The sequence below is a fragment of the Erpetoichthys calabaricus genome, chromosome 4 (genome assembly GCF_900747795.2).
Source record: "Erpetoichthys calabaricus chromosome 4, fErpCal1.3, whole genome shotgun sequence".
NCBI classification, from domain to species: Eukaryota; Metazoa; Chordata; class Cladistia; order Polypteriformes; family Polypteridae; genus Erpetoichthys; species Erpetoichthys calabaricus.
The window spans coordinates 221492140-221504413 of NC_041397.2; the positions used below are offsets into that span (position 1 = coordinate 221492140).

At 44.3% G+C, this 12274-nt stretch overlaps 1 long non-coding RNA gene across 1 annotated transcript; it reads left to right on the top strand.

Moving 5' to 3' along the window:
• Positions 1–8288: 8288 nt before the first annotated feature.
• LOC127527493 (uncharacterized) lies at positions 8289–9397 on the top strand. Its single transcript, XR_007934796.1, has 3 exons — positions 8289–8354; positions 8771–8824; positions 8926–9397. It is a non-coding gene; the product is annotated as an uncharacterized LOC127527493 (long non-coding RNA).
• The last annotated feature ends 2877 nt before the right edge of the window (positions 9398–12274 follow it).

The following is a 12274-nucleotide window of genomic DNA, read 5'->3' on the forward strand; positions in this document are numbered from 1 at the left end:
TTGAAATTATATTTTTCTCATACAATTAAAAAAAAACACTTTATTTTCCTCCCAATGCTGGGTATTTCAGCTAGTTTTGTATATTAAGCATTGAAAACAGTACATTAATGTGTACTGTACCAAATGTGTAAACAAAATTGTATAAAATTTATTGGGGTTCAGCAGACTCATCTAAAGGTATTTATACAAGTCATCTCTGTGTCATACCTAAGCCACAAAGAAGCAAGAATTAGAAATGTTCCTTCTGACATTGTTAGATCCAGTAAAATAGTTATTTTAAGCCTAAAAATGTTGTTTTTATATAAACCAAATGTAATAATGCTAACCTTTAATCCCTTCACAATGATGATATTATACTTCACATTCTTCCAGCTATCTCAATGTAGCAACATGGTATCAATTTCAAACTAAAGAACCAAAAAGTGGAGATGCCTATAAAAAACAAAAGTAATGCTTTAAAATATTCCAACTAAGTCAAAACAAAGTCAAAAGTAAAAATAAATGCCATCCATCCATCCATCCATCCATTATCCACCGCTTATCCGAGGTCGGGTCGCGGGGGCAGCAGCCTAAGCAGGGAAGCCCAGACTTCCCTCTCCCCGGCCACCTCCTCCAGCTCCTCTCGTAGGACCCAGAGGCGTTCCAAAGCCAGCGTTCCCTCCAGTGTGTCCTGTGTCTGCCCTGTGGCCTTCTCCCAGTGGGGAATGCCCAGAACACCCCCCTTGGGAGGCGTCCAAGAGGCATCCTAACCAGATATCCGAACCACCTCAACTGACTCCTCTCAATGTGGAGGAGCAGCGACTCTACTCCGAGTCTCTCCCAGATAACTGAACTCCTCACCCCATCTCTAAGGGAAAGTCCAGCCACCCTGCGGAGAAAACTCATTTCGGCCGCTTGTATCCGCGATCTTGCTCTTTCGGTCACTACCCAAAGCTCGTGGCCATAGGTGAGGCTAGGAACATAGATAGACTGGTAAATCAACAGCCTCGCCTTTTGGCTCAGCTTTCTCTTCACCACGACGGACCGTTGCAGAGCCCGTATTACTGCGGATGCCGCACCGATCCGTCTGTCGACCTCCCGCTCCATTCTTCCCTCACTCGTGAACAAGACCCTGAGATACTTGAACTCCTCCATTTGAGGCAGTAATGTGTTCCCAACCCGGAGAGAGCATTCCACCCTTTTCCGGCTGAGAACCATGGCCTCGTATTTAGAGGTGCTGACTCTCATCCCCGCCACTTCACACTTGGCTGCGAACCGCTCCAGTGAGAGCTGGAGGTCACTGTCCGATGAAGCCAACAGAACCACATCATCCGCAAATAGCAGAGACGAGATTCTGAGGTCACCGAACAAGACCCCCTCCGCTCCTTGGCTGCGCCTAGAACTTCTGTCCATTGTGATGGACGACCGGCTACAGACTCCGGTCGCCACCCCCAGGCTGCCAGGAGGAGCCCTCCGGACAGCATGATGGTGCCCCGAGTTCCAGCAGGGCCTCATGGACTTTGTAGTTTGTATACACAGCCCTGCGGGATACCTTGGGGGCCACCGGGAGTCGCTGTAGGGGGGCTAGTGGGCTCTTATGTGCCCTTTAACCCGGGAGTGCGTCATCATCACGTGACAGGAAGGAACAACGTGCTCCCGGGCTGAAGAAAGGACTGTTTACCCTGACCCGGAGGGAATAAGGACTTGTGGGTTTGGCCAGGAACCACTTCTGGGTCAGGGGATATAAAAGGACTGTGGGAAAGCCCAGACACTGAGCTGAGCTGGGAGGTAGGGTGGCGAAGTGTCTGGGAGAGGAGGATTGGTTATTATTGTTGTGAATATTGAATATATGAGTAGTGTGGAGTGGAGGGTGCTTTGTGCACGTGATTGTACAATAAACAAGAATTGTACTTTTACATCATATTTGGAGTGGTACCTGAGGGTTCAAGAGGTGGACAAAAGCTTCTACTGCAACACCATATAACTTATGAGCAGAATCGGTGACAAAGGGCAGCCCTGGTGGAGTCCAACCTCAACAGGAAACTAGTCCGACTTATTAATGCGGACCAAGCTCCTGCTCTTCCTGTACAGGGACTAAATGGCTCGTAACAACGAGCCTTGTACCCCATACTCTTGGAGCACACCCCACAGGATGCTTCGAGGGACACGGTCGAATGCCTTCTCCAAATCCACAAAACACATGGTTGGTTGGGCAAACTCCCATGCCCCCTCCAGGATCCTGGCCAGGGTGTAGAGCTGGTCCAGTGTCCCACGGCTGGGACGGAATCCGCATTGTTCCTCTTGAATCCAAGATTCGACCATCGACCGAACTCTCTTCTCCAGCACCCCTGAATAGACCTTACCTGAGGAGGCTGAGGAGTGTGATCCCCCTATAGTTGGAGCACATTCTCCGGTCACCCTTCTTAAAAAGGGGGACCACCACCCCAGTTTGCCAATCCAGAGGCACTGCCCCCGATGTCCATGCGATGTTGCAGAGACGTGTCAACCAGGACAGCCCCACAACATCCAGAACCTTGAGGAACCCAGAGTGAACCTCGTCCATCCCAGGGGCCCTGCCACCTTGGAGCTTTTTTACTACCTCGGCGACCTCGGCCCCTGTTATGGACGGGCCCCCCCCCGGAGTCCTCCAACTCTGCTTCCTCTAAGGAAGACATGCTGGTGGGATTGAGAAGATCCTCAAAGTATTCCTTCCACCGGTCAATAACGTCTGCGGTTGAAGTCAGCAGGGCCCCATCTCCACTGTACACACTGTTGGTTGAGCACCGCTTTCCCCTCCTGAGGCGCCTGACGGTTTGCCAGAACCTTTTCGGTGCCGACCGAAAGTCATTTTCCATGGCTTCCCCAAACTCCTCCCATGCCTGAGTTTTTGCCTCTGCAACAGCCAATGCCGCCACACGCTTGGCCCGCCAGTACCCCTCAGCTGCCTCTGGAGTCTCACTGGTCAACCAGACCCGATAGGACTCTTTCTTCAGCTTGACAGCCTCTCAAACCTTAGGTGTCCACCACCGGGTTCGTGGATTGCCGCCACGAGAGGCACCGACAACCTTGTGGCCACAGCTCCATTCTGCTGCTTTGACAATGGAGGCTCAGAACATGGCCCATTCAGACTCAATGTCCTTCGCCTCCCTCGGAATGAGGTTGAAGTTCTGCCAGAGGTGGCAGTTAAAGATCTTTCTGACCAGTTCCTCCGCCAGACGTTCCCAGCAGACCCTCATTATTCGTTTGGGTCTACCTGGTCTGTCCGGTAGCCTCTCCCATCATCTAATCCAACTTACCACCAGGTGGTGATCAGTTGACAGCTCAGCCCCTCTCTTCACCCGAGTGTCCAAGACATAAGGTCACAGATCTGTTGACACGATTACAAAGTCGATCATCGAGCTGTGACCTTGGGCATCCTGGCACCATGTGCACTTATGGACACCCTTATGCTCGAACATGGTGTTTGTTATGGACAATCCATGGCTAGCACAGAAGTCCAACAACTGAATACCACTTGAGTTTAGATCAGGGAGGCTCAATCACACCTCTCCAGGTTTCACTGTCATCGCCGACGTGTGCGTTTAAGTCTCCCAGCAGGATGATAGAGTCCCCAGGAGCTGCGCCTCCCAGCGCCTCTTCCAGGGACTCCAAGAAGGCTGGGTACTCTAAACTGCTGTTCGGCGCATAAACGCAAGCAACAGTCAGAGTCCTTACCCCAACCTGAAGGCATAGGGAAACAACCCTCTCGTCCAACGGGGAGAACCCCAATGTACAGGTCTTGAGCTGGGGGGCCATAAGCAAGCCCACCCCTGCCTGATGCCTTTCACCCACAGCAACTCCAGAGTGGAACAGTCCAGCCTCTCTCAAGAGGAATGGTTCCAGAGCAGAGACCATGCGTAGAGGTGAGCCCGACTATATCTAGCCGGTACCTCTCAACCTCTCGCACCAGTTCAGGCTCCTTCCCTGCCAGAGAGGTAACCTCCCATGTCCCAAGAACTAGTTTCAGCAGCCGAGGGTTGGAACGCCAGAGTTCCCGCCTTCGGTTACCACCCATATCGCATTGCACCCGACCCCTATGGCCTCTCTTGCAGGTGGTGGGCCCAGAAGAGAGCAGGACCACGTTGCTCTTTCGGGCTGAGCCCGGCTGGGCCCCATGGTCGAAGGTCCAGCCACCCCCGGGCCTGACTTCAGGGTGGATCCCCGGGTACCCTTTCCCGGGCAAGGGAAACACCGATCCTTGAAAATCCTTAAATCCTTAAAAATAAATGATATAATTAAATTTAGCACCAAATAAAGTTCATAATAGAGAACAAAATATCTCAGAAAGGTGCAACAAAGAATGTAAGAACAATTTAAAATGATGAACAATCCTAAGATTATGGAAAAAGAATAACACTTGGATGTACACTTTCCTTTACACTCAAATTTCTCTTCCATGTTGTAATTAAAAAAGTATTAAAATTAACAGAAGCAGAAAAGTGCTGGAATTCTTATGTAGGTGTTGGTGTAAAGTACTAATGGTACATATTATCTACAGTAAAATTTTTTTGTAGAAGAACTAAAAATTATTAAACAAAAAATGTCACTTCAAAGAATTATTAAGTGTAGAGATCAAAGATTAACTTTAATTGAATAACCCAATATACTATACAATAATCACAAATTTATTATGAATAAAGGAAATGTAATAAAATTTCAAAAATGAATGTTGAATCACTATCAATGGTCAGCCATATTATTAAATGCATCATTCCATGGACTAAGAACAGCATCATCTGTGACAAAATTTTACTAATCAGATAGACTCAGACAATAAAATTAGGTTAAATCTAAATGTATTATTTTGATTTTTTTCAGGCCAAAGATTTCTATACAGATGCAAAAACATTGTTCAAAGAAAGATTTTAAAATATATATGAAATTTTCTATAACAATAAAATATAATATGAAGTTGATACTGACAGGCTAGTGATGATACAGTTAGATCAAAGTATTGAAAACTTGTTCTTGGGCCAAGACAAACTTCTTGTTTTAGATAAGTGTATTTTCCAATCCTAAATCAATTCTATAAATGTTTAACTTTTTTAAAATGATATTTTCAGTAAAGTCTTTCCTTTATTATAAACAAAACTTGCATGCACTTATACACATAAACGGTCTTTTGCATGATTTTTGCAGCAACTTCCAAACAAATGGAACACTGTTATGAAACATAAAACTGTTATGAATGGTATCAAAAGAAATAACCACAAAGCAAAAGAATTAATACTTCAACCCTGACAACTATAACTGTACCAACTGATCATAAACTGGCCATAATCTTAGATATTTTGATGCTGAGTATTTAAACTGTTTCCTTAATAATTATGGTTAAGCCCAGTGACTTGTACACACTGCTATTGTCCTCTCTTGCAACATAAATGCAAGTCGGCTTGTACAGTTATCTGTGCTGTTGTCAGGATATAAGAAGAAACTTTTTTCTTTTGTGTCATTTTCACTTGTTTTAATGGCCAGAGTAGTATAAGCCAGGCACTTTCTGTCAAAAATGATTTATGACCTTTAAGCCCCTTTGGGCCCCTTTGGGCTGTCATTAAGCCCCGCCCCTTTTTGATAGATGTGTGACCCTAACCCTTCCTAGGGACCTGTCAAGGGTTGGGTTGGGGGTGTTGATGGATGTGTGCCCCTTCCTTGAACCCGCCCCCACCCCTGTTTACCCAGGGACCTGTCAAGGAGGGTTTTGATGGATGTGTGCCCCTTCCTTGAACCCGTCCCCACCCACCTGCTTGGTTCTCCTTTCTGTCAAGGGAGATTTGATGGATGTCTGCCCCTTCCTTCACCCCGCCCCCTACACCCCTCTTCCAAGGACAAGTTAGGCCTGTCGGGGAAGGCCTCTGCCTTCACATCTATTGGTGGTCCGAGGTATGAAGGACTTGCCTCTGCCACGGCTCCCGGTCAGGCAGGCCCCGATGACTGGCCCCTTCCATTTCTTGCTCATTTCTCCTGAGGACAGGCTCAGAGCATGTTCCAGCCGGAGCGATCTACCTGATAGCCTTTCCTGCCTCTACTGTTTTGGGTAAGAAGTATTTAAAATATCTATTACTTTAAATATCTAAACTTTGGTTTAGCACTTATGAACCATTTTTTATTTTATCGAAGTCAAACAGAGAAAGACCCCAGACAGTCTTTGCACTGTCCCTGCTGTCAGCAGGCAGGCAGCCTCTGTGTGAGGCCCCAGGGGTCGAAGCTCCAGGCGTGTAGTTCGAAATATGAGCTGCCGGCTCTCTATCTATACAGCAGAGTACCTGAGTCTCTAAAAAGCTGACAGTCTCTGAGCCCCTGCGAGCAGGCACGTGTAACAGCTGTAAATCCCCTCCTGCTGCGTTCTGCGCAAGCATCCTTATCAGCAGCTGGGCGTAGCTGTAAAGACTATCAGCCCAGAGCTCTGCTAGATGCAGCCACAGGCTGGGAAACTGACACTCCCCTAACCCCTCCCTGCTGTGTTGTGCGCATGCACTTGAGTACGTCCTGCGCAGGCGCGAATTGTCCTACAACTGTAAGATATGAGCGTCCTGCTGGGGGATTCCCTTGTGAGATTGCAATCTCACACCCCCAGCCCCTTGATATCTAAAGGCTGTAAGTAATTAAATAATAGGCAACAGGGATCTTTTATAGCCCGTTTGAGACGTCTAAAAAATCAAGCCTCGGATGTATATTTTATATAAAGCCTCGGCTTTATAATTTATATAAAACAATCCCTTTTCCATCCCATTTTAAATATTGATCGATATAAGCCCCTGATATGTAAAGGTTGTACACAGTTAAAAGATTTTAAAAACATACACAATTAAATAATAGGCAACAGGGTCCTTTTATAGCCCGTTTGAGACGTATAAAAAAATCTATCCTCGGCTTTATAATTTATATAAAACAATCCCTTTTCCATCCCATTTTAAATATTGATCGATATAAGCCCCCTGATATGTAAAGGTTGTACACAGTTAAAGGATTTTAAAAACATACACAATTAAATAATAGGCAACCGGGTCCTTTTATAGTCCGTTTGAGACCGTCTAAAAAAAAAAAAAAAAAAAAATCAAGCCTCGGATGTATATTTTATATAATAAAGCCTTGGCTTTATAATATATATAAAAAGTATATCTTTATTTAAATAAGCTATTTTAAATAAGCAGCTGCCCTTAAGGAAGCCCGTGGCGAATATTTTCTAAAAGTTAGAATTGTATTCAGATAATCCCAGAATGAACGGAGCACAAATATTTAGCACATGCGGGAATCTGTCCCTTGGATCTTAAATCCAAAGCCTTAAACAGTTCGGACCTTTGGGGATAGAGAAATGCGTTTTAAAGCACTCTTTGGCAAAACCTTTGGGAACAATACAAACCTTACAGGCGTCTGTTGAGTCCTCTGGACCAGATCAGATTATTATCTTTAAACCCAGGTCAGATCATTCGGGGGACAGTGTGAAAAATGGCCTTACCTTGTGACATACAGATACTAGATGAAAGCGTCGGGTTACAAAGGTGACTTTTTAAAAAAAAATATTGGACTTTTCGGTGTCCGGTCAAAGGCCTGAATGTGAATCCGGACAACACACAGAGGTACAATTAAAATGTTTGTCGCACATCTGGCGTCACAAATCACTTCCAAAATACCGATCTTACTCCTTTAAATTGAGTTGTATTAGGGACACTAACTCAGTTACCTTCTTGCCAGCCAGAACGACAAGATGAATTTCAGCCGTGACGGTGCGTTTTCACAAAATTCTTAATGATTTCTACTTTTAATGCCTAGAACTAAATGAAATATAATTATCGTTCATACAGACTATCCTACAGAAAACGGCCTGTCTCAGAATCACGGTAAGCCCTATTCATGATTCTTATAAGCGTAAACGAGTATGTTTTAAAAACGACGGGGTGAAATCTTAGCGAATGACTCAATCGTTATATTTTTCTTTCTTAGAATTGTACATCCGAGCAGACTCAAAAATTGGTAAGGCTCTTTTTAAAATGATAAAACGTTCGCATAAAGTTTGGGAGTGTGTGCGCATGATCAGTTGTAGCCATTTATATCTGTACCGGGCATGTGTGAATATTTGAGTATAATGATAAAGTTTGTTGTAAAAAATGGACGGTTGATTCTTTTATTTTTTTGTTTTTAGAGGATTATATACCCATAGAGTCTCCGATTTATTATACGGAATTAGGTAAGAACCTTTTTTGAAAAAAATAATTGATGTATGTATACAATGTGTCTGCGCATGCTTTTGAGCTCACGTGCTTTTTTACTCGCTTGGGAGTGCGTGTACGCGAATTGGGGGAGCGCGCTCGGGAATAAGTGCTTTCATTTTGCTAAAGGTAATTATTTTAATAACGCCTAGTATCTCCAAGTCCGGGTGACCTGTAGACGTATCAAGTGTATTGTTCGTGTGTAAATGAATAGTTTTAAGATTTTAAGGTACTTAGGAGCTTATATCTTAAGAACCAAGTTGTCCCTTTTTAAACATCTTGGTGTAGGGAATGCGCGTGCGCTTTGTTAAAGCGTTTAGGTTATTTACAAATAACCTATTTAGGGGCGAGATTTTGTCTAGCTATGGTAAAATAGATTTTGTATATGGACAGGCATCTAGCAGAATAGAGCCTGCAGGGTGATAACGCATGTGTGGATTGCTTGTTTAAAGAGAGAGCATGCATGTTTGTTTTTTTTTTTTTTTTTAATGAACTGCGACAAGCCTTGGAAGCAGAGCTTATGCCTTTTTGTTTTTTTGTTTTAGATGCTAATTCTTCACAGAGTGAATCAGTTTCTCAAAGGGTTTCCCACAGCAGCTGTAAGTGTCATTTTAGATTTCAGCTTACCGAAGAAATATAGGAGGCATACATTTTTTGTGAAAAGAGGGCTTTAACTAAGAAGTTCATACTTTATTTTCAGGTCGCAGCCCCCCGGGTTTTTTAACTCAAGTGTTGGAAGGATCAGAAAATCTAGCCCTGTACCATGACTGGCAGAATCTACAAACCCCTCCTCTCTCTGGGGGTGGTGTTCAACATTCTCCGGCGCCTTCTGAGAACGGCATTCAGTATTCTCCGGCGCCCTCTGGGAGCGGCGTTCAGTATTCTCCACCATCTCTGACGCCATCTTTTTCTAACAGGTGGTCCCCTTTGTCGGCAGCGCTTTACTCTGACCGCGGATATCGGCGTAGAAGCCGCTATTCACCCCGATATTCCCTTCGTCCTGACCATCAGCGGAGACATCAAGAAAGACTGGAATAACTGACCGAACAACTTCACCATTTACTGGTGCAATTTGTAGAATTTGAGGCTCCTGTGTACAATTCCACACCCGAAATGTGTTTAGACTTGATGCATATGTATGCATTTTACATCCATCTAACCCATAATTAAAGGAGCCGTTTTATATTACTTTTTTATGAAAATATTATATTGTGTGATCATAATTACAAATTATTATTATATTGTGTGATCATAATTACAAATTATTATATTCTGTGTTCATAATTGCATATTATATTCTGTGTTCATAATTGTAGCCTTTGATTAAATTTAGGTCATGCCTGAAAGCAGCTCTAGCGGAAGCAGTGACACCGGCCGTTACGGTAGTGGCAGTGATACAGACGGGGGATGTAAATATTCTGGAGGGCGTAAAGGTAGGAAAAGACCGTCCAGTGAAAACCTGAGACTATTAAAAGAGATGTCTGATAACTTAGAATATTCCATAAAGCCTCCTAAAATCCCCACCCCTCCGCGATCTCCTCAAATTGTTCAATCACCACACCCAGTGACACATCCGATCGACAATTTTGATCTCATTAAGAATGCGCTGCAGGTTCTAAATTCTGATGAAATAGCAGTAGTTAACGCTCTGCTGGAGCTTTTGAAGAATACCTCTTCTGAGGCTGGAATGTCTTCAGGCCCGGCACAACAACCTAATGCCCTAGACACGAATGTAAAAACCCCGCAAACTTTTACCTCGGGGGTGGTCAGGGTCCCCATGCTCCTCTGGGGCAAGTAGCACCCCGCTTCAACACTTCTCTGTCAGCGACGCGTTAATACAACCTTCTACCTCAGGGTGCCGCAAGGTCCATCTTCAGCACTCGTCTGCTGATGATTTAAAAGGGTCGGATACTTCAACTCCTCAGACAGGCTCCGGAGGGACGAATCCGTCCGGGGTAAACTCGACTCTCGAAGAAGACTCTCCACAGCCCTCTACCTCGCATCAGCACTCGCCTGCTGACGATTTAACAGGGTCGGATATGTCTGAAGCAGATTCTCCAAAGCCCTCTACCTCGCATCAGCACTCGCTTGCTGATGACTTAACAGGGTCGGATATTTCAACTCCTCAGACAGGCTCCGGAGTGACTAATCCGTCCGGGGTAAACTCGAGTCTCGATGCCGACTCTCCACAGCCATCTACCTCGCATACGGACAATCCTTCCTCTCCAGACCCGTCAGTAAGCTCCCCGCAGCCCTCCGCTTCTTATTTAAATAATTTATCTATAACGGAGCATCCAAAATTTAACAATATCGAGATTAGACACCGCTTTAATTTTTCTGAGGACTACACACTTGATTCATTCGCCGAAGTTTTTAATCATATACACGAGGCCCTTCAACAAATATTAGACAGTTTTACGAGCACTTTGGATCCTAGGGATCTAGTGCAGTTAGAATTACAGGCCGAATCACTCAACCCCAGTGTTTTTTCCCTAATCCCCGTGGGTATGTTTTCTGTGGAGGATTTTTTTAATCAAATTGAATTACTTCTTCAGAGTCACGCTACTATTTTAGCCGATTCCAGTCTGACGCTAATTGTTCAGGTAGTGAGAGTTCCATCTGGTGGCGGAACTCCTAGGCGTAAAGGTTGTACCCTATTTAACGATATAATCATTCAAAAGAAACAGAAACACCTTTGGATCTCCTTCAATCCGGATGATCAGTGCCATTTTGCCAGGGGTTTGCTGGCTGTATTAAATGCTAGGTTCAGAAACAATCAGAAATTGTGTGAAGAAGAGGCACGTCGATTGCACGTCAGGGTCGGATTATCAACGGACAACGTTTTCAGATATTGAAAAATTTGAGAGGTTAATGGGAATTAAAATTATCGTCTGGTACCGGGAACCGAACACTAATGCTCTATTAAAATTTTAAGCGTCCGGTGCCAGAAAAACAAAGACGGCTTTCTTGTTTTTGCATCATGAACATTATTACGGTATTTTGAATCTAAAAGGCTTTCTGGGATTTGACTACATCTACGATTTTTGCTACACGGGATATTCTAGCCTGTCACGACATAGTTGTGAGCAGCACTGTGACGTCTGTTTATCTACAGACTGTCGTTGGGTTGACGGGGAGGCTTTTCGATGTTCCGATTGTCAGCATTTCTGTCGATCAAGGTTTTGCTTTAAACTCCACAAAACGCGCAAATGGAACAAAAAGACACGCAGATCTGAAAGTATCTGCGATGTCCATAAAGTCTGCCCTCTCTGCAAACAGAGATACAGCTTGAAAGCCTCTTCAAAACCTCACAAGTGTCGAACCAAACACTATCACGTTTGTAGAATGGTCATGAAAGAATCGGATGAAAATCATCAGTGTTTTATTCAAAGTTTACCGCAAAGACTGCCCCACGAAAAGTACGTGTTCTATGATTTTGAGTGCCGTCAAGATGATGGCATCCACATCCCCAATTACATCCACTGCATGCATTGGAATGGTCAATCGTGGAGTTGGGCCGGGGAGGACTGTGTCGCAGACTTCTTCCATAGATATCGACATCCGAAATACCAAGAGTACACGTTCATAGCTTACAGTTCTAAGGGGTATGACGGCTATTTCCTAATGAAATATCTCGTCGAGAGCGGGCAAACTCCAACAGTTACAGCTCAGGGTTGTAAACTAATTTGTTTTATAGAAGAAGATTATGACTTGAGATTTATCGACTCGTTGAGCTTCTTACCTATGAAATTGAGCGGTATGCCCAAGGCACTGGGATTCCAGGCTCAAAAAGGATACTTTCCCCATTTCTTTAACACCATTGAAAATCAAAATTACATAGGGCCGTACCCCAAACCTAAATATTATGGCATTCAACACATGATGAGCCAGGAAAGAGAGGAATTTTTGTCTTGGTACGATTTGATTAAAAGCGGTACCTTCAACTTTAGATGAGAAATGGCTTACTATTGTAGAAACGACGTGGTTATTTTGAGAACAGCGTGCATGAAATTTAGAGAGGAAGTGCTCAGGATTGGTAATATCGATCC